The following is a 21,998-nucleotide window of genomic DNA, read 5'->3' as shown; positions in this document are numbered from 1 at the left end:
AGTGCCCTGGGTCTATGCCAGCATCCGGTGGACGTGACTCTGGTGGACGTGACCGTGACCTTGCTCATTTGCTTCAGCTTTGAAAGCTTTGCATCTTTATCCAGGGAAAAATTTCAAAAATGCCCAATAGAGGATTGGCCGATGACTCCCGAGTCCCCACCCCTCTGCTCGGGTGGTGGTGGTTGCATTTCCTCATCCTCGATTTATTGCTTTATCGTCCTCTTCTGCCTTGGTCCTTTCCGGTCCAGTATTTCAGTGCCAATCACCAACATCACACCTGGCTCGCTCATCATTTCCTAAAAAGGACAACTTTAAAATCGCTGTAGATTGACAGGAAACAGTGCCGAGCAGCATGATTCTGTGCACCCTTCGCTGAGTGCCACCATGGTCACATCTTACATCGTCTGTGATGTCAAACATCAGTGTCCGCAGCATTGAAACTCAGGACCTGAGCTTGCTTGAACCTGTGTGCACAGCGGTCCTGTGCCCTCTTGTCACCTGCATGGGTTCACATGACCGGCGTGGTGAAGACCAGACTGTTCAATCTCCCCAAGGACGCCCCTTGGGGTCACACCCGCCCTCCTGCCCCACCCCACCCCCGCCTCCCTGTTCTGGTCCCATTTCCGTAATTGTGTCATTTGAGGACATTAGAGGAATGGAGTCCTGGTTGCTCAGGGCTGTTCCACATGATGGATATACAGTGGTTTGCTGTTCCCTTCACACACTGAGGGGCATCGAGAGTTTCCAGTTTGAGGACACCAGAAAAAAAGCTGCCACTGATTTCTGCGGGCATGTCAGATTCCATTTCTCTGGGATACACAGTGTCGGAGAAGCAGCTATTCCCTCCAGCCCAAGGAGCCTGGAGATCCTGAGCAGCCTGTGCCTGCCTCACGCCTATGAAGCACTCTGTGTGCACCAGGCGCTGTGCTGGCTCTCCTTTCACCGGGCGCTCAGTCTCCACAAGACAGCACTGAGGCTCAGGGAGCTGGGTGACCTACCTGCCCGGGGCCCCAGCTTGCACACGGGAGCAGCAGGAGTGGCACAGCCCTGTCCAGCTCCTAAGCCTGTGGGGTTGATACCCTACCTGCTGGGCAGAAGGAATCAGTGCCAAATGTTGATGGGGCCAGTGAGCAGACCAGGGGTGTTGGGAGGAGCACAGAGCCCTGGTCCCTGCTTCTGCTGCTGCTCTGGTCCAGCCGCCTGGGTCCCCTTGGGCCGGGTGAGTGTTCCCGCCTTCCTGGCCCCCTCATCCAGCAGGGAGGGCCCCACCTAGCCCCACCTGCACTCTGGAGGTCCTGGCCCCACCCCCTCTGAGCCTCCACCTTCTGGGGTGAGCCTCGTGGCGTGGTGTGACCGTAGGATTGGTGTGAGGACAGTGACACCTGCCATGGCCAGGCACTGTGGCTGGCACTTGTGCGGACCATCCCATGGGCTCAACACAGCACCCTGCAGCACGCGTCACCACCGGGGCTTTGCAGAGCCACTGTCGAGGCTCGGTGGCTGAGACTCACCCAGCTCACAGAATTGGGGTTTGAGCTTGCCCACCTGACACCATCCCCTGAGGGTTTCCAGCTGAGCCAGTCCGGGGTCTCTTGCCAACCCGTCTTCGTGTCCGGCATGGGCAGGCTGGCTCTCCGAAAGGTCTAGGCTCAGACAGTTTGCCCATCTGCCTGAGGGCCCTCAGAGGTCCAGATGGCTTCCGCCTGGGGGCCTCCGGAGAGGCCCAGGGTAAACCTCATGGTTCTACTTCCCTGTCACTCTAGCGTGAAGTCTCCACGGCACCCTGAGGTCCCAGACCTGCCCACTTGTCACACCCATCTTCCTGGCTGTGTGGGACCAGGCTGTCCCTGCCTCTGTCTCCTCTCCTGGAAAGGCCCAGCCATCGACTATTACTAGCCTGAAACCTTCCCTGAGGGCAGACAGGGTGTGGCCCGTCTGCCCCACCCTGACCCTGGCCCTGGCCTTGGTTCCTCCTCACACGGTGACCTTGGCCTGGGACCTCCATCTTCACTCAGCTAAGAGGACTGCGATTGCCGAGTGGCCTCCCGAGGTCTGCTCTTTGTGAACCGTGAGGCATTACACAAGCCCCAGCTCTGTTTTCCTAATTTCTCAGCCTGCTCCTTCTTTGTGGCTCCCTTTTCTTGGCTGGTTGATTTGGTTTTGATGGTACTGGGGACCGAACCCAGGGCCTTCACACTGAGCTACATCCCTAGCACTTTTCTATTTTTTATTTCGAGCTAGGGTCTCACTAAGTTGCATAAGCTGGGCTCAGACTTGCAATCCTACCTCGGTCTCCCACAGTGCTGGGATTACAGGTAGGCACCACCACACCTGGCTCCGCTTTTGTTGTTTAAAATTCAGTTTCACCTGTATTTCTGATGAAATCACAGTAGCTCTTTGGTTGGCTGGTGGGGGACAGGACTCCCTCCTGTGTGTGCTTGCCATGGTTTGACAGCATTTCCTGCATGTCTGTTGTGTGCCAGGCCTAGTGCTGGGGACAGACAGGGGAGCCAGGCACAGCATCTGACATCTAGGGGCCTGCGGTCCACTGGGCAGACCATGGCAATACAGGGGTATGCGCAGCAATGGAGAGGCAGTCATGGCAGGAAGGACCCCAGCCCAGCCAGGCGAGGGGCGGGGTGGGGGGGGAGGACGGGGAGGAGGAGGAGGAGGAACTTCCTCAACCTGCAGAAGCCCACGTGCGCTATAAAAGATTGAGTGGGGGTCAGGCAGACAGAGGAGTGGAGAAGAATGTTCCAGCCAGAAGGATCAGCATTAGAAAGGGCTGGAGGTGAGAGGGTACAGTCACATACCCCTCCCCACCTTCCTCAGTCACCCCAAGGTCTTCTGAATGGATTCTGAGTCTTGCCTTGAGACTGGGCTGACATTACCACACCCACGTTGCTCTTGGGCCTGTAAGCTGTCCTTCCCTGTCTTTAAGGGTTTTCCAACATTATCCACCCTTCAATCCACTCACCTGTCTCCGCACTGTCTCTTCATCCAGCTATCCATTTATTTATCCCTGCATATAGGTGTCCATCCATCCACCTAGCCATGCAGTCATTAGTTGGTGTTTACGTATCCATCCGTCCATTTGTCCATCTGTTTGTCAATCCATCCATCCACCCAACAAAGACCTACCGAATGTGATGATGTCCCAGGCCCTGCTGGGCAGAGCCTTCCCTAAGGAGGCACAGGACAAGTGGTGAGCAGACATGGGCTGTGTCCTCCCCCAGACAGGCACAGACTCGCTCCTGGAGTCCTTCCCACCCTGCGGCTGCCTGGTCTTGTTAGGAGGGAGGGAGGCAGCCTTCACCTCTCAGCCTGGGAAACTGTCCTTGATATTTTGTTTTCCAGAGCTTCACTCCCCAGACATCACATGCAAAATCAACTCAGACTGCAGACAGCCTCCCTGTCCCCTGCCTGGCGCTGCCAGGGACAGCACCTCTGGCTGCCTTGTAGGGAGGGATGTGACCCTGTGCTGCTTAGTCACTGCCTGTGATCTGCTCAGTCTTCCCTCCCCGTACACCTCGAGGGGTGGGAGTGGGGGTGGGGGCTGGTCCAGACAATATGCCATTGCTGGTACCACCCACCAAGTGGCCTGATAGCCCATTCCCAGCTGACCCAAGTCTCACAGTGCCCTTGTCGTTTGTAACAAGAGCAAGAGCCCAATATTCTTCTGAGGAAACCCAAAGCCATCACTGAGCTTACCCAGGATTTCTTCCTGGTGTCCCCGAACCTAGAGGTCCCTGGCCTGGGCTCTTCTCTGTCCACTTAGAGATGGGAAAACACCAGTCTGCTGCTTCTCAGGTTTGTAGGGGTGAGGGATGGGGCAGATGGGGGTGGGTGCGGTTCACCCTCAAAGGGACTGATGAACCTGAGAAGGCAGGGCCACCTGCAGGGGCCAGGGGGGCCCAGCTGGCAGCAGAGCCACAGATTGGTGGCCCCTTGGAGAGAGAGGGGCCCTGGGTCTGCTACGCCCCTCCTCCTCCTGTCAGGGGGCTCTGTGCTCTCCATGCCAAGGGCTCCCCAACACCTGTGGTCTGCCCCCGGCCCCCCCGAGACCACAGGGCCTGGTGTGGTAGAGACATCATCTGTCATCTGATATGTCTGCAGTGACCGCCAGGTTGCAGGAGGTGACATTCCCAGATCAGCCCAGGAGCTGGTGCATATGTCTAGGTGACAGATGAACTTGCATGACTTTGCAAACCAGAAGAGACATTAAATTGCAGGCACTGTCTGTATCCAGTTCCTAAGGCTGCTGTAACCAGCAACACTGGTTGGCTTAAAACAGCACAAACTGCTTCTCTCTGAGCTCTGGAGGCCGGAAGTCCAAACTCAAAACGTCAGCAGGGCCATCAGGTACCTTCATAGGTGCCTGGAATTCAAATTTCAACATGTGTCTCTAGGGGACACAGTTGGACTCTTGACACCGTAGGAGTCTGGTTTTGTTTAAAAAGCACATGCACAGTAGCGTTGCTTCATAATCGGGATGCTCATCACACCAGACTTTTGCTCTGAAAATTTATTGAGCTACACGTTTATGATCCATTTGGTTTTCTCTGCATCTGTTGTAGTCCAATTAACACGTTATAAAACACAGAGACATGCACTTTAGCCTGGCAGCCAATGCACTGCACTGTTCCCCGAGACCTGCTCTGGTGGTGAGTTTATGGATTAATTTCATTTTCTCCCCCATATGTTCCATGTCTTCTGCAATAGCTGGCATTAACTTGGTCAAATAATAATACATGTCCATGAAAAACGAGGAACAGGGATAGAATCTTAGGGATCCTTCCCCACCCCCAAAGTTATTTTAGCAGGAGGTGGGAATCCCAATGGGCATTTGGCTGTCCCTAGAATTCTTTCCAAGTCTATTTTTAGCACCATTACCTACCCCTTCAATGTCCTGCAAATGGTTTGTGGCTCTGATGATCCCAGCTGAGTTTCTGCAGAGCGTGGCTTGGGCAGTTACTTCACCTGTGTCCTCTTCCGGAGGACGCGGGTAATAATAGAACTGACCTCATGTGTGGCTGGGAGGCTTAACTAGGAAAATGCACGTGAAATCCATCCACAGGGCTCTGGCCCAGGCGACAGGCTGCCATGAATGTCCTCCTGATGAGAAAATGCCCGCGTGTGGGGCTGGGGCAGGAATCTCCGTGTCCTGCTTTAACGGCTCAGCTTGTGGGGGAGAGTCCAGTGATGAGGGCCCTTCCCTTCCGACGTGGTCATCCCTGGGGACCACAGGGCGCGCTGGGCTTCCCTTCCCTGCTCTGCTTTCCCACTGTGTCCCCTTAAAGCAAGTCTTGGTGTGCTTTCCCTGCCCTTCCTTAGGCTGCACATTTTGCATGGTGTGCTTAATGCAATGGCAGCTGAGGATCACAGAAAGGCTCCAAGGAAGCAGGAGAAGGTAGCTAAAGAGAGGAGTGTCAGCCAGGTGTAGCGGGAGAGAGGGAGAAGAGAGGAGTTTTCTATCTCCAGCAACTGCTAATCCAGGCCCCACCCCCTCTGACCCCGCCCTTGGAGGCGGGGCTGTGGCCAGGTCTGCTCCACCCACCGCCCCCCAGGGCTCTGGGCTCTGGGAAGGGCTGTGTTGGAACCTGGTCCTTTTCGGCGAAATCACCACAAATGACAAACGCAGAAACTCTGTCCCAGCTGGTCTGCTGCCCAGCTGTAATCCCACGGATAAACTGGAGCTCGGGAGACCTTGTTTACGTACAAGGTTACTCTTTGGGACATTGTTGGTAAAAGTGAAAGACTGAAGGCAGTCTACCCCCCACCGCATCTATATGATGCTGGTTAAACAAACCGCAGGCTCCTCGTACTGCGGTGGAATTCTGTGTATAAGGCTGTGGAAAACAGTGAGGGACATCTCTAAACTATCTCTAAACCTAGGTAAGAAAAAGAAGGTCCAACGCAGGATGTAGTGTATACCTCTTTCCATTAAAAGAGGGAGTGTGTGAGAATAGATATTTGTATTAGCTTGGACTCGCACTGAGTGGCTGCATGTCACTTGTGGAGTTGGGACGTCGTCGTCGTCAGGGGAATGGGGCTGGCAGGGGACACAGACGTGCTCATTGCTTTTTAGGGGGAAAATATAGACATGCTCTCTAAAATTTCAAACTTAAAAGACGTCAACGTGTTTAAAACAAAAGCATGTTTTGAATGTGGCTGCTGAGGTCTGAACATCACACTGGATCAGGCCCATCTTGTGGTAGCTCAATCTCTCCGTTTGAGTTCCTCCCTGGAGGGGAGAGGGTAAGAGCAGTTCCCACCCTGGGCTGCTCCGATGACGGGAGGAGGTAACCGAGGCCCAGGGGGTGGCGTTCGTGATGGGCAGGGCAGGCAACTAGAGTGAGGCTCTCGCTGTGCTGGGGGCCAGTGGGTTTCCTGACACACCTCGCTTTGAAACAGCCCTCTGGTGGCAGGAAGTGAGGCCGAGCTGCGGGAGCCTCCCGTCTGGGTAGCTGTGTCCTCCTCATGCCCTGACTCAGTTCAGCGGGGGGGGGGGGGGGGGGCGCTCCTCCTCTCCTTGACAGCACGGGGAGACTTGGGAGTCTTGCATCCCGAGTGTCCCTCTATGACAACTGGGGCCAGGGGGTTGAGTTAAAGGCTGTCAGCATCAGGTCCCCGTGGGCTGGGATACGGACACAGAATGGCAGGGATAAGGAGTCAGAGCCAGTTCCCACCTCCCGTTCTGCCTGGCCCTTGGGCTCCACTTCCTGGAGACCCACAGTGAGGAGCCTGGAACGCAGCCCCTCCCTGGCTTCACATCCAGCCCTGGGCTGCACTCACAACACCTGCCTGAGGTCGAGGTGCAGATGACCACAACATGGGCCTCCGCACCTGCTCTGCTCAGAGGCCATCCGCTTCCTGCTCCATGAGGCCTTTTCCAGAAACTTCTACCTACCAGGCCTTGGGGCTGGTTGCAGCCAAAGCTGCAGAAAATGGTGCTGCCTTTCCAGCCCCTGCCATGCGCCTTGCCCCAGCGGCTGCAATCAGAAGTAGAAAGAGAAAATGGTCAGAGGATTGAAAAGCAGATTTCAAATTCTCCACCTCAGGGTCATTCATGAATAATTTTGTAAGTCAACTATCACTCCGTGATTTACCTTTGTAGGGAAGATATCTCTTCCTACACTGATTTGCCTAAAGCAACCTGTGCAGGACACTCAAGGAGCTGTCGGATTCTGGAAAGCTCTGTCAGAACCAGAGGAAGTTCTCGGCCTCCCGGTCACCCCAGAGACAAGCCCCTGGCATCTCCTGAGGAGACGTGATCAGAGGTGATTGGAAGGTGGCAGGGGACTTGTTCAGATCCCCCTGACTTCTGTGCACCCCTGGCCTAGCCCCATTGCTTCCCTGAACCTTTGTGAAACAGGGTTCATAAACAGGACTAACCTCAAAGCCTGTCAGATGCCACGCGGCACCTGGCACCAAGTAGGTGCTTAGGAAACAGGGAGCCAGTTAGTGTTTACCTTTGCAGGTGACTCACCTGGGTTCATCCCCAGCCCCAGCCAGTGACTCCCCAGGACAGAGAGCCATTCTTGAGGGGCAGAGGAGGGGCCCATCTGCATTCACCCAGAACCCTGGCGCCAGTATCTGCTTGAACGTAGGATGAAGTGCCCTCTTCCTCCTTGCTGTTACAGCCAGGATAGCGCGTGGTGCGGCAGCCTTCAAAAACCACTCTCGAGGCTGGTTGTGGCGGTGACACACGCCGCCGGCAATCCCAGCACTCTGGGAGCCTGAGGCGGGAGGATGTCAAGTTCAAGCTCAGCCTGAGCGGCTAAGACAATAAAAAAAGGGCTGGGGATGTAGCTCAGTATGAAAGCCCGGGGTTCAGCTCCCAGTACCACAGAAACAAAACTATTTTTGATTTAAAAAAATAAATTTGCTTTGAGGAAAAATACTAAGCAGAGAGTAAGGGAGGAGAGAGCCTGCACTGACTCTCTGGAAAGCTCTGGGAGGAGGGACACTGGAGTGCTGGGCAGAGCAACGGCCCTGGGGGAACCAGATGTTTTCACGGGGTGGCTCCTCAGCACCTTGGGCCTCCATCTCCTCGCGAAGTGGAGAGTAGGTGAGGGTGAGAATCCGGGGAGGTTTAAGCAAGTTTCGCTGAGCCCAGGGCGTTGTGGCACCTGGATTAACTCAAGGACAGGAGAGGAGCACCTGCGCCCTGGAGCGGAAGAGGAAGAGGGGGATGCACGGGCTCTGGTTAGCAGCGTGCGAGCTCCGCTTCTCCGCTTCCGTGGCGGCAGGGGAGGCGGCGTCTTGGGGGAAGGTGGATGGGCGCCCCACACCACCTCCGCTACTCTCAGTCCAAAGGTACCCCAACGCTGAGCTGACTGTAAACGGTCCACAGGGACAGAGGTGAAGGGCGGAGTTGACCCCGGAAGGGCGGTGTTAAAGCCAGCCGAGGAAATTAAAGGAAGGCCGGAGGGGAGGGGAGGGGAGGGGAGGAGAGGCCAAGCCTGGGAAGGCGGAAGGGCGCTCCTCGCTGCCGGGGATGCGGGGGATGCGCTGCTTCTCCAGGTGAGGGGGCGCAGAGCCCTCCCACACCTCCCACTCCCCAGCCCCAGAGCAAACTGTAGCCCTCAGAGAGCTCTGCGCACCCCAGCCTGGCTTCCCCACGGTCCCACACTCTCTCGGGACCCTGTGCTTTTACTTCTGCCCTGATTGCTCCGCTGGACTCCTGGTGGTGGGATTCAGGGCAGGCTCGGTGAGTGTGCGACCCGGGCAGCTGTACGAGGCTGTGTGCACAGAGGAGCCGGTACTTGGAATGCTCTGCTGTCGCTGATCTGAAACCCGCGATCCTTTCTCATCAGGAGGGGCTGTGCTTTCTCTTGCACTGTGTTCTCACCAGATTTCACATCTTGTCCTAACGGAACTTAGGATCTGCCTCCTCTTGCTAGACGTTTGTATTAGTTTCCTGAGGGTGGTGTCACAGATTTCCAGAAACTGGAAGCTTAAAGCAATGCACGCTTCTTACCTTACAGTTCTGGGGGCCGAAGTCTAGAACAGGACGGGGCTGCCTGTCTCCTGGAAGCGAGGGGAGGGGCTCTGGGCCGCTGGCATCCTGGGCCCCTGGCCCTCCCTCCGGGAGCAACTCCTCAGGTCTCTGATCCCTTCCTCCCTCCCCACTTTCTCCCGCTGGCCTTCCTGCCTCCCTCGGGGAAGGGCTGCGTTGATATGGGCCCCGAGGGGGTAATGCGGAGTAATTATCTCATCTCTCAACCCCCATGTAATCCTGCCTGCCAAGTCCCCTGCGCCCCTGAAGTAACTACGGTCCGCACAGTTCCCGGGACGGGATGTGGCATGTTTGGAGGACCCTGGTAGCCGGGAGGATGTGGCCTCATCTGTTCACCAGCACACCCCCTGGCACGGCACGGTGCCCTGCATACAGGAGGCGCTCAATAATTGCTGGCCGAGTAACCGGATGACATGAGGTAAGGGTGGCGCGCAGGGAGCCAGCTCAGGGGACAGCACCCAGGCCTGGCCAGGGAGGAGACCCTGGTCTGGGAGCCAGAGTGGCCTGGGCGGGGCCTTTGCCCAGGTGTCCCTCCACCTGGCTCCCCGTGTCGTTCTCTGGGTCGGTCTGTGACCATCGGTGAGGAGCGGCACCCAGGGACCTGCCTGAGAGCCGCGGCGCACAGGAGCATTCCTGGGCTGACACCCGCGGGCTTCACTGCTCAGAGTCTGGGGGCCCAATCCCAAGGCCTCACCTCACCTGCCGCCCACCCCACCCATCACCTGTCCCTCTGGGCCGTGGCAAGGGATAAGGTGACGCGGGCCTTCGCTCGTGTGTCCAGCCTGGTGTCAGGAAGGGAGCGCCCCCCGGAGACCCGGAGCCAGTGTGGCCCGCGCTGCTGGGCCGGGCCGCTCAGATCACCTGGTCCGCGGCCCGGCCCGGGCCGGAGCACAAAACCGCGCCCTTTGCCCGGTGCCCTGCGGCTCCGCCCAGAGAAAGCAGGCGGGAGACGGGTCCTGCAGCGTGGCTGGGCTGGACAGGGACGTGGCCCGGCTGCCACCAGCGGGGACTCAGAAGTTCACGCGGACCTCTGAGAGCTACACTAGCCCGGGAAAGGCATGCGAAATTGGGCCATTTCTGTAAAAATGAAGCCGCACGTGCCGAGAAGGGCCCTGAAGAGCGGAGAAGGCAAAGCGCTGACTGTCACCTCCTGCGGGAACTCGTGGGGGCGGGCAGGGCCCGGGAGGTTGGAGGGAAGGCAGATGAGAGCTTTTCTTCCGCTCACCTCTCTGCCGATGGGCATGTTGTCAGGGACGTGTACTGCCTCTGTAGCTCGAAAGGAGAAATCCAATAAAGCATATTTTTAGAAATGTGCTGAGAGAGACGCTGTCCTAAGAGCCTTGTGGAGCGTGTTCTCTGTGCTCTGTGAGCACCGTGGGGCAGGTGCTTTTATCACGTATTTCCCCCACGAGGCCGGGGGGGATCAGAGCGGTTGAGTGATTTGCCCACGGAGAAACAGCTTGTAGCTGTCATAGCTGGTGCCTGGGCACAGAGAAGAGCAAGGGTTATGTCACGTGGGCCAGTTACTGTGCCGGGAGCAGGTGATGTGGCCCTGGCTGTCTTGGGGTGGGAGCCCCTCCACCTGCTGTGTCTGCCGGGCTAGGCTGCCGCTCCCCACAGAGGAAGGGGGGGATGCCCCGTATTTATGTCTGGTTGCGATTTCAGTTTCTCAGCTTCCCACTGAATATAGCGTCTCCTAGCAGAGATGGATGTTTATGAGGCCAGGAGGAAAAAGCCACAGGGCACCACGGCCCATGCCTTGCCTCTCCTCCCGAGAGGGCCTCTCAGACGTGGCTTGGCCAGACTCCGTGAGCTCAGCAGCCACTGCTTCCTCTGTGTTCAGCCCCAACACCAACCTGGGGGCCTGGTTGCAGGGCTGGCCAGGGAGAGCCAGGCCACCTGGGGCAGGACAGTGAGAGGCTCAGCTCTGGTGACCTCTGTCTGGTTCTCTTCCTCTCCAGAGCCTAAATCACGGCATTGGACATCTACAGCCCTGAGGGGACTGGAGGCATGAGAACCCCCTCAGACGGGCCGAATCAGAACCTGGCAGATTTGGGGCAAGGCTGAAAACATCTATGTGGTGTGATCAAAAGATATGGTGAATATGAATATATATTTTTCCTGAACATTTATTATAGTAAAGACACATTGTCATGAATCTCCCTCAAAATACTCCCCCTCGCTTTAAACATGCTTATCCCATCTTTCTTGCAACTCTCTGAAGCAGTTCTGGAAGTCCTCTTTCATGAGTGTCTTTACAAAGTGTGATCAGGAACAGAGGCGGCGGCTGCTGCTGAGTGCTATCCAAGGGAAAGGCAGGCCCATAAAAATATGGTGCTGTGTCTTTACCTACCTTACTCCCTGGATCTGGCACAGAGTTCTGGCTCTTCTCCCAAGCCAAAATGACCACGAAAAGTAAATGTTTTGGATAGATTCAGGACATCAAGGCAGGTGTGATAGCACGATTAAAGACCCTCACAAAGGAAGACTTCCAGAAGTGCTTCAGGAAGCGGCAGGAATGATGAGATAAATGTGTTCAAAGCAAAAAAAAGTATTTTGAAGGGGATTAATGACAGTATGTCTCTTATTGTAATAATTAAAAATTTTTTCACAGTCATACATTTTTTACCACACTTTATAGCTATGGTTTAAAGCCTTGTGGAGAAATAAGGTATTTGTCACCACTGCCATAATTCACTCAATAAATATTTCATGAGCACCTGCTGTACCTCCAGTATGTTATAGACCCTGCTCACGGTGAATGGTGAGGAAGGACAGCAGGGTTTCTGCCTCATAGAGTATACATCAAAGCTGGGGGGGTCAGGGACAAAAGCCACTGCACGAAGAAACAAATGAGGACATTGGCATTTGAGTTGAGACATAAATGATGAGAAGGGACCAATCCTTTAAACATCTGGGAAGAAGGGTAGTCCAGGCAGAAGGAGCAGCAAATCCAAAGGCTCAGGGGCAGAAAAGAGCTTCCCGGTGTGAGGAACAGCCCAGGTGCCTGTGTGGGAGCAGGGTGAACAGTGTGGATTTGCTGGCCGGGGTAAGAGCTTATATTTACCACAGTCACAAAGGTGGGGGGCGTTGTGGGTGGATGTAGAGGGGTCATAATGGTCTGATTTCCATCAAAGATCACTGTGGCTTCTGGACAGAGTTGGGTATCTTAGTCTCTTTTCTGTTGCTGTAACAGAATGCCCAGGGCTGAGTAATTTATTACAAAAATTTACTTTGATGCATGGTTCTAAAGGCTGGGGAGTCCCAGTGTGTGATAGTCCCAGGGCGGGCTTTTTGAACTCACGGCAGAAAGCTCGAGAGCAGGCGGGTGCATGTGAGAGGAGGAAAATCGGTGTAGCCTGACTTGATTTGCTGTCAACCCACGCTGGAGGTAACTAATCCAGTCTCAAGAGAGCGAGAATTCACTCCCCCAAGAAAGGGCTGGTTGTTTTGTTTCTTTCTTTCTCCCCCTCTACTTTTTTTTGTTTTCCTCTACTGGGAATCGGAACGAGGGTCTTTGCATTGAGCTAATTCCCTGCCCTTTTTTTAATTTGTATTTTTATTTTGAAACAAGGTCTCACTAAGTCACTCTGTTGCCCAAGACAGGCTCAAATTTGTGATTTTTCTGCCTCAGCCTCCACATTCATCCTTCTTAACTACCCAGTCACCACTCAAAAGCTCCACTACCCAACACCCAGGGGCAGTCACTTTTCATCACAAGTTTGGGTAAAGAGAAACTACATTTAAACCAGAGGGCAGAGGCCAAGGGCCGAGTCAGAGTGGGGGATTAAGGGCGGCTGCCATCCTTTCGAGAGGTGGTGGTGACTTAGATGGTGATGGGAGTTAAATCCAGATACTTTAGCCGGGGATTTAGCTCAGTGATTCCGCCACCTGCCTCGCAAGTGCAAGGTCCCAAGTTCGATCTCCGGTACCAAAAAAAAAAAAAAAAAAAAAAAAATCCAGATACTTTAGAGGCCAAGTTAATAGAATCCAGTGTTGGGGTATGGGAAGGAGAAGACTCTTATGGATGACCAACCCCAGATCTAAGAAGTTGGGTGGACAGTGGAGCCATGGGCTGGGAGAGGAGCAGGTGTAGGGCATCAGAAATCACGGGATCTTAGGGTCTGGAAGAGGCAGGTCTATAATAGAGGAAGAGCGAGTTACAGAAGCTGGGAAGAGACAGCAATGAACCACGAGTCTGACAGTGTTCAAGGACTCCGTGAACCTAAAGCTTCCACTTGCTCAAACTTGGAACACACGAGTCATTGCTGGTGGTGGCAGGCAGTGTTGGTGACACACCCACCCACCTGTCTTGCTTCCACATCCCTGGTCTGGCTTCCAGCCGCAGCGCCTGCCTTTCGCCATGATGTTTCCTGGTTCCTGGAGTCCAGTCCACCCCCTCTTTTGTGGGCAGGGGCAGCGGGGCACCAAGGCTGTGGGACATCCCTCCCAGAGTAGCAGGTCTGGAGTGAAGCACCCAGCTCCCCTGCCTCTCCCAAGCAGTGTGTGGGGGGGGTGTCACCCTAAGCTCCTGGTGGGCTGAGCCCCAGATGCCACAGAGGCAACCTTCTCTTACCAGCGCCCCTCCTAGCTTCCGTTCCTGTCCCCCTTCACTACACTCTCCCTGGGCTTCCTCAGGTCCCTTCTCACATAGACGACCTCAGCCACTCAGATCCGCGTCTCGTGGTTCACTTCTGGGAGAGATCAAGCTACCACCTGACACTTCTTTCCACCCCCAGTCCAGTCTCTAAATCCTATGAATTCTTCCAAAACACACCTCAAATACATGCATTTCTCAGTCATGCCACTGCCCTGCTGTAACCACCAACCTCTGCCCTGGACAACTGCAGAGATATCTTCATGAATGTCTCTCCTTCCATTTTGCATCTGTTATCTCTCCCTGCCTGTCTGTCTGTCTAGCTAGCTAAGTGTCTATTTGTGCAGGACTGGGGATTGAACCCAGAGTCTTTGCACTGAATTACATCCCGCCTCTTTTTCTTATTTTTTTATTTTTAAATTTTGAGACAGAGTCTCACTAAGCTGCCCAGGCTGGGATCGAACCTGTACTCCTCCTGCACCAGCCTCTCAGAGTGCTGGCATTACAAGTGTGTGTTACCCTGCCTGGCTTCTTACCCCTCTTTCATCTATTGTTCACACAGCAGAGATTATCTATTAAAATCTAAATAAGCTTAAGGGACTCTTCAGGTCCGCTCTTCTTCCTGCTTTTCCAACACACTAGGAGAAGATGCCAACCAACTCTCCCTGCTGCAGCCACTTCCCTCTTCTTTCTCCCTGCTGCAGCCCCCCACAGGACCCCCAGGCTCTGAGCCTCCTCAGGGCCTCGCTCATTTGTGTCCTTTTACCTATGACTGCGCGTCTCATTCTTGTGGACCTAGAGTAAACATTGCCTTCTTGGAGAACTCTCCTGACCCCATGACCTAAAGTAATTCTGCCCCATTTTTTTCCCTTCAGTCTTCCAACTGGGTTCTTTCATGATGTGTACTTACTTGGTTTACTTTTGTCTTTCTGCCCAATTCCCTACAGTCTAAGCTCCATGAGATTGGAGACAAGGTCTGTTAGTTCACCGTACATCCCAACACCTAGCATAGTGACTGTCACATTGGAGGGGGTAGCAGTTGTCATGCTAAACTGTCACCTTAGACCACTGTCCTGAGACTCACTCTGGGACAGACCTGTGCACACGAATGATCCCGCAGGGTCTTTGGTGTCTGTCGGTACCTCCACTTCCAGAAGTCCCCACACTCAAGAGCTATGTCCTCACCAGCTCCACGGTCAGTCTCTGCCTCTGAGAGGTCCCCCTCCAGGATGTGGGACACCAGAGTGGAAATCCTGGTGGCTTCTTACGCTGTGTTGGTGAGGCTTTGCTGTGCAAAGCAGCCCTCCTAACATCATAACTTCAAACAGCCCAGTATGATTTTTCACAATTCTGTGGGTGGTTTCTCTGCTGACTGCATCTGGCCTTACTCATGGCTCATGGTTGGCAGGAGGGCCAGCTGTGCTGGAGGGAATACAGCAGCACTGGTGTGGTAGTTGGCACTGCCTAGACGGCCTCGGTTCTCCTTCACATGGCCTCTCATCTTCTAGTAGGTAAGAACAGTTTCCGCATGTAGACGCATTGGAGAAGCATTCCAAGTCAGCAAAAACAGAAGCTTCTAGAACAGTCTATTAGAATAAGTCGCGTGAACAGCCTGGATACAGGGGAGCAGAGAGAGAGAGAGACTCCACCTACATGTGAGTGGAGCAACAGGGAATTTCTGTTAGAAAATCACATAGAATCTACCACAGTAAGCTCTGAAGGGTAGAACTAGCAACTTAACTTCTCTGGCCCTTACTCTCCCTCCCTGTGACCTGGATCTTATGGCATCTATTTCATGGGATCGTTTGTGAGAAAGAAGCAGATGATGGTCCAGAGTGCTTAGCATGCTACCTACACCTTAGAAAGTACCCAGCAAGTAGGACCCACGGTGAGTATCACAGCTATTATTACAGTGATTAGAGGAGGAACTGAGCAAATACAGGGTGGGTGAACAGATGGGTGGTTGGTGAATGGCACTGGACATTCAAACAACTTATCTGTTAATGATAAGTCATCTTATTTCATTGGGTTTAGAATAAACAGTAGCCCTTTGCTGTTAAGTTCAAATACCTTGATTTCTAAAGAGACCTGACCTGTTGCTCAATTTACTTTTTCATCATCTGTATTTGTCTGGGAAGAGGGTGGGAGGGAAGAGGGTCAGGCAATTCTGCTGCAGGCTTTGTGGGTGAGAAACTATATACAAGTGCTTTCTCTCTCTGTTTCCCTCTCTTTCCCCTCTCTTTTACACACACGTGCACACACACACACTCACACGCACACACGCACGCACTCCTATCCCTCCATAGCCCTAGTTAAACGTAACCAGACGCTCACATCTGTGACAATCACAGCCCCTGGTGAGGTAAGCAGAAGACCACATCCGGTTGGACTTTGTTGACATGCTTTTCTGGGGGCACTGGGTCGGTGGGGGGGAGGCAGCTAAAAGGAGGCAGAGCCCATCTCCTTCCAGGTCCTGCCCTAGAGCCTGGCATGGCCCCTGAGCCACAGCCTATCCCCAGGGCTGCTGTGGGTAACAGGAGAAGTGATCTGCCTGGAAAAGATGGCCTTGGAAAAACTGGGCTCTGGCTTGGCCAGATAAGCCGTGGTGGAGTGGCGGCCATTGCCACCTGCTAGCCATGTGTTTTCCTGCACCAGTCTGACATCCGACAAGGGAAGACAGGGAGAAGGAAGAGCTGGGGACAAAGTGGGGAGGTGCATCAGCGTCCTGGGGCTGCTGTCATAACCCACCACAAACCTTGCAGTGTGAAACACAGGAATGCATCCTGTCACAGGTCTGGAGGCGGGAAGGCGGAAGTGAAGGTGTTACAGGGCCTGCTCTCTCCCAGGCTCAAGAGCAGGGTCCTTTGGGGTCTCTTCTTGGCTTCTGGTGGTTGAAGCAATTGTTATCCTTCCTTGGCTGGTGGCTGCATCACTCCAGTCTCTGCCCCCTTCAACACATCGCCATATTCTCTGTGTGTGTCTGTGGGTCCTCTCCTCCTCTTCAAAGGACACAAGTCATTGGATTCAGAGGCCACCCCAATCCACTGTGACCTGACCTTAATTTCAGGCCCTAGTTCCAGTAAGGTCCATTGTGAGCTTCTGAGTGGACATGAATTTTATGGAACACTATTTAGCCCAGTTCTGAAGGTGGGGCAGGGGCTGAGAAGAGGAGAAAACCAAGCTATGATAACATAGATTCTGGAGTATCCACCAGAAGTTCGGGCTTCCAGTGAGGACCTCCTGCTGCATCATAACATGGCAGAGGATATCATGTTGAGATAGTGCCTACCTGGCTTGTACAACACACCCATGCTCAAGATTACCTATTCATCCATTAACCCATGAGTGGATCAATGCATTCACCTAGGCAGAGGCCTCTTCAGCTCTTAAAGGTCCCACCTGGCCTCACCTCTTGATACCTCACAGTGGGGAATAAATGTCAACATGGCTGGGGGACATTCAAGCCATACAGTGGCTAAGGGGCTCAGGAGAAACAGGTGCCGAGGTGTGTGCGCACAGCCACTCAGGGTGCAGAATGGAGGAGGGTGCGGAGAAAGGAGTTTTCTGTGGATCCAAAGAAAGAATTCTTGACTAGCTTTTTTTTTTTTTTTTTTTTTGGTCCTGGAAATTGAACTCGGGATCTTGCACTTGCAAGGCACCACTGAGCGAAATCCCCAGCCCAAAGGAAGAATTCTTAACTCAGATCTGGACTTCCATGTTGTTTTTTTTTTTGGTACTGGAGATCAAACTCGGGTCCTTGTGCTTGCGCAGTAGGCAGCGAAGCCACTGAGCTAAATCCCCGGCCCTGGACTTCCGTGTTGTAGCCAAAGCATTTGTCGAAGAGGGAGGGAGGACACATTTACTTACAGTATGTCAGCTTGGTTTATTGCTTTTAAGTATCTGGACACACACACACACCCACACACGTGTCCCTTTCCTTCCTGCCTTCCACTGTTCCTTCTTTCTGGTTCCCCTTTCCCTTCTCTTCTTTTTTCTGTACTGGGGATTCAACCTGGGTGGGGCCTTGCCCATGTGAGGCAAGTGGTCTACCACTGAGCCACCTCCTCAGCCGCTTTTTATTTTTATTTGGAGAAGGGATCTCATTAAATTGTCAAAGGTGGCTTCAAGTTTGTGATTCCCCTGCCACGGTCTCCTGAGTAGCTGGGTTACAGGCATGTGCCACCAGGCCTGGTTATAAGCCTCTATTTCTGCTCTTGCCCTGTGCATATTGCAAGGTCTAAGTCAAGGTGGAGGCATCTGAATCTGCAGCACTCACAGTTCAGGCTTCCGCGTGGTGCTCTCCTTCCTGAATTATGTTGTAAGTGTGAGGCTTGTTTTTTATGTCTCCCTCACTAGACTATAAGCTATGTGAGAACAGGGATCTTTCTCTTGTCACTGGTAAAATGGGTCTGTACCCATCACTCCTTCTGGGGCACAGCACACAGGGCCCATGCAGCAGCGAGCACACCGCACACGGTGAGTGTTCATCCTTGTTGTTACTTTGGGCCAGGCTGGCACCACCCCACCCCCATGCAGGGGACAGGCTCTGGGCTACAACAGCAGATAAATGAACAGCTGAGCACACAAGAACCTGTGTCCTCCCAGCACTTGGGCTTGAATTCTTTTTTTTTTTTTTTTGGTAGTGGGGATTGAACTCAGCACCTTGCACTTGCAAGACAGGTGCAGTGCCACTGAGCTAAACCCCCAAGCCTTGGGCTTGAATTCTTTCTGCCTGAAACCTGAGTGGGGCCAAGGAGTTACTGAGTTCTCACCACATCCCTGGAGGTCAATGGGTGTCATCAAATCTTGAGACCCAACTGCTCCCAGTAAGGCAGCATGAGCTGATTGGTATTTTAAGACGGTTCCTCTAGATGCTGAGGGGAGTTGGGTTGGGAGAAGGGGTGAAGATGGATGTAGGAGAACCAGGAGGGGGCAGCTCAAGAAGACTGAGGGAGGGGGGCTTGGGCAGGGATGGAGAGGAGACAGGGAGGCAAATGAACTGGTTCTGGGCCCATCAAGCAAGTTGATCTGAGGGCTTCTTGAGCCTGAGGTGTGGCTCAAGGAATGAGGTTGAGACCTGGCTTCTAGAACTGACAGATGGAGGATGCCAGAGGGAAATCAGGTTGGGGGAAAGGTTCCTGAATTCAGATTTGGACAAGTTGCACTTAAGTGGCCACCCAGACATCCAAGAATTAGCTCCAGGTTTGAGTCCCTGAGCACATAGTGCCAGTTTTATCAGGGCAAATCTCCTTACTCTGCTGAGCCTCAGTTTCTCCACCTGCCAAATGGGATTGTGAGGACCCTATGTGAGAATCTATACAAATTGTTCATCCCAGGCCCAGGCATTCTGCAGAGAAAGTAGTGTTCTTATTTCTTAGCACTCTGTGAGAAGCAACACACATACAAGGAAAACTGGTTTAAGCAGAAATTTATTGTTCCCATCACTGTACATTGCAGGGAGTCAGTACAGCTTCCCTCCAGCTGTAGATGGAGCTCACGTATTGCCAGAGGGGCTCCATATCTTTGCGGCTTCATATCTTTCTCAGGCACCTTCTACAGGAGTTCACAGGGGCCATCAGCTCAGCAAATGCAGCTAGTGGGGTCTTTTGCTATATTTTCAGCACAAAAGTTTTAAGGAAAACTCTGATTGGCCCAGATGGGTCATGTGCCTATCCAAAAGCCAATCAGTATGGCCAGGTCTAGGTCACATGACTTCCTTCTTCCTGCAGATAGAAGCAGGCGGGCAAAACCCCCTGCAGTGCGTCCCGCCCATTTTTTTGAATGGAAGTTTCAGTATACAAAGAGGTGTGAATGTAGATTCTGGTGCATGATAGAAACACAGTTCACCATGGTTGTTTTTCATTGAAATTCTGGAGGTGAAACTCCTGATTAGTCCTCTGTCTGCATATTTGAAAGTCCTTTATTGCTGGGCACCGCGGCACTTGCCTCTAGTCCCAGCTGCTTGGGAGGCTGAGGCAGGAGGATAGCTCGAGCCCAGGAGTAGAGTCCTTTACGAATGCGGCCCTCGCCCCAATACGCCAGTTCAATGGCGTCCAGTTTCCTCCGCTTCCTCCACATAGTCCCACCAAGCTTGGGAGGTGGGCATGAGCAGTCAGTCTTGAGGCGCTCCGACATCTCTTGCGCCACCACACGGCACACCATGAACAGGTCCTGAGCATCTCTGTCGAGACAGGGACTCCCTGTTTCCCTGGGGGGATTCCAGGCCCTCTGGTGTCTCTCTTCAGCCAGATCAAGAGAACAGGTTCCGGAGAGTTAGACAAAGAGTTAGACCTTTATGGTACATGATACCAGCCAGAAAATTCTGAAAACCCCAGGTAAACTGCGCTGTGGACGCTCCTTTCTGCCACCTGCTTCTGATTGGAGCAGCCCGCGAACTCCCTGCCAATCAGTAGCCACCCTGTGCAACCTGGAACTTTACAGCTTAGCAACAAGAAATCTGGAAGAACTCTGGAATTAATTTAAGGAAAGGGGAAGAAAAACAGTAAGAAAGGAATTAGCAGCCAAGTAATCAGGCTGCGGGTTTTTATTGTTACCTTTGTGACCAAGACAAGTAATGAACATTTTCAGCATTAATTATCAGCAGGGCGGAAGCTAGTGAGCTATATGTACTCAAAACTCTGAGGCTAATGTTTTCTTTTTTATTTTCTTTCCCTCCTAAGCCATTGCTGGGCTAAGGATGTGAACAGAGCTAAGAGGGAGCTGACAGAACAGGTACAATAATTAAGGAATAGGGCCGGGGATTTAGCTCAGTGGTGCCTCCGCCTGCCTCGAAACCGCAAGGTCCTAAGTTCGATCCCCGGTACCAAAATAGTATTTATTTTTAATTTAATTTAAATTTAATTTAATATTTATTTTAATTTAATAATAATGATAGTTATTATTATTATTAAGGGAAACCCACCTGGATTCTGGCTGCCACTCTTATTGCTCCAGGAGTCTCCTGCCAGTCTTTCTCTGGAGTCCCCCTCTCTCCGGGACATCACAGAGACCTGCCTGTCTGAAAAGGGAGCAGGAGGTCCCAAGGGCTGTGGAGGGTTTGTGATCTCAGATGGAACCCTGGCTAGAGGTGACAATGGCAGTGACATTTATGCAACCGTCCTATGATATTGAGCCCCCTTCACGTGTCACCAGGGTCACCTTTGCCACCAGTCTAGCCAGGGCTGGGGGAGATGGAATATTAGTAATGAGTTAATTAGACCAAGGGAGACGAGATGACAATTGTGCTGACACACTCAGAGAGGAGGGACTGTGGGGAGGGAGGCTGCAGTTAGTACAGCTTGCTTTATCCTGGCCTCGCTTGGAACTTTTAGGACTTAGGTTGACTTCACAAGGGAGACGGCCAGGGCCGGGGAAGAAGCCCACTCAGGTTTCCTGGGCCTGCAGAGTTCTTCTTAACGTGATGGGCACGAGAACCATGGAGGTCTGTAAACTACAGCAGGGTGATTAGGGTGACGGTTTGGAAGAGCAGTTGTCTGCTGGGGCGGAACAGAAGGGAGGGAGGCTGGGCCACGGGCCACTTCTGAGGCCACCGAGGCGCCACGTGGGCAGTCCCTCGGGGACCAGGCATGAAGCCCCACGGCTCACCAGCTCCACCAGAGCCTTGTTTCTTGGAAAACATCCACTTTGACGCCCCTGGTCTGTGGGGCAGAGAGAAAATAAAGCCCCCCATCCCATGGGAGGGTAGCCCCGAATCGTCCTGGTGTAGTGCCCCAAATCCTCAATTCCAGAAGTCCTCAGTCCCAGGGAAGCTGGCGTGGTTGTCTCCGCTCCTACTCAGGGACAGGATTAATTGGAGCGGTAGGAGCCGGCTTCCCTGCTGCATCCTCGTACTTTCTTTCCAAGGAGCGGTGATTCACTGTGTTGCCTCAGGCCTCTCTGGGCTACTTTTCTTCATTTGCAAAGTAAAGTTGGACCTGGGGAGATTTTAACCTCCTGGCACTATGATGTCCTCCTGTTTCAAAGCTTAAGCAGCGAGCAGAGCCTGAGCACAGAAGGCGGGGCCTTGTGGAAGCTTCCTCTGCTCTCCGCGCCCAGCCCAGCGTCGTCCTCAGCAGATGAGAGGAGCTGTCCTGACCTCCCGGAAACGGAATCTTGAGCACTGCGTATTCTGCGCATTTTCCATCGCTACACACTGAGTTGTCAAAAAGCATGGCAATTCTGGCACGTGAAAGTAGGATTGGGAGTTAGGGTTTCTCCTATGTAGCGACTGCCAGTTTTTCTAAAAGTTGGGGTAGGACCAAGCACCCTTGCTTCTCCAGTTCTACACCGTGTACATTATCACAGCACTTGAACTGTCCTGAAATCACCCTTCACCACCAACAGTCTAGTTCCAGGAAGTGGAGACTGGGTCCTTTTTGC

At 53.3% G+C, this 21,998-nt stretch overlaps 2 long non-coding RNA genes across 4 annotated transcripts; one reads left to right on the top strand and one right to left on the bottom strand.

The window, feature by feature from the left end:
• Positions 1 to 612: 612 nt before the first annotated feature.
• LOC147828666 (uncharacterized) lies at positions 613 to 20,718 on the bottom strand. The gene is made up of 3 exons (XR_015450486.1): positions 20,542 to 20,718; positions 6,801 to 19,858; positions 613 to 6,240 (listed from the first exon to the last, which is right to left on the bottom strand). It is a non-coding gene; the product is annotated as an uncharacterized LOC147828666 (long non-coding RNA).
• On the top strand, positions 8,247 to 11,171 carry LOC147828667 (uncharacterized). Of its 3 annotated transcripts, none has more exons than XR_015450485.1 (3): positions 8,247 to 8,319; positions 8,991 to 9,440; positions 10,984 to 11,171. It is a non-coding gene; the product is annotated as an uncharacterized LOC147828667 (long non-coding RNA). The 3 variants fall into 3 exon arrangements; XR_015450483.1 differs by lacking the exon at positions 8,247 to 8,319 and adding an exon at positions 8,438 to 8,526; XR_015450484.1 differs by lacking the exon at positions 8,247 to 8,319 and adding an exon at positions 8,553 to 8,713.
• Positions 20,719 to 21,998: the final 1,280 nt, after the last annotated feature.

This window comes from Heterocephalus glaber, unplaced genomic scaffold, assembly GCF_053883595.1.
Source record: "Heterocephalus glaber isolate CG9 unplaced genomic scaffold, H.glaber_assembly_v1.0 deba00000943, whole genome shotgun sequence".
NCBI lineage: Eukaryota > Metazoa > Chordata > Mammalia > Rodentia > Bathyergidae > Heterocephalus > Heterocephalus glaber.
Note: the sequence above shows the minus strand (reverse complement) of the source record. Positions and strands in the feature narration are given on the sequence as shown.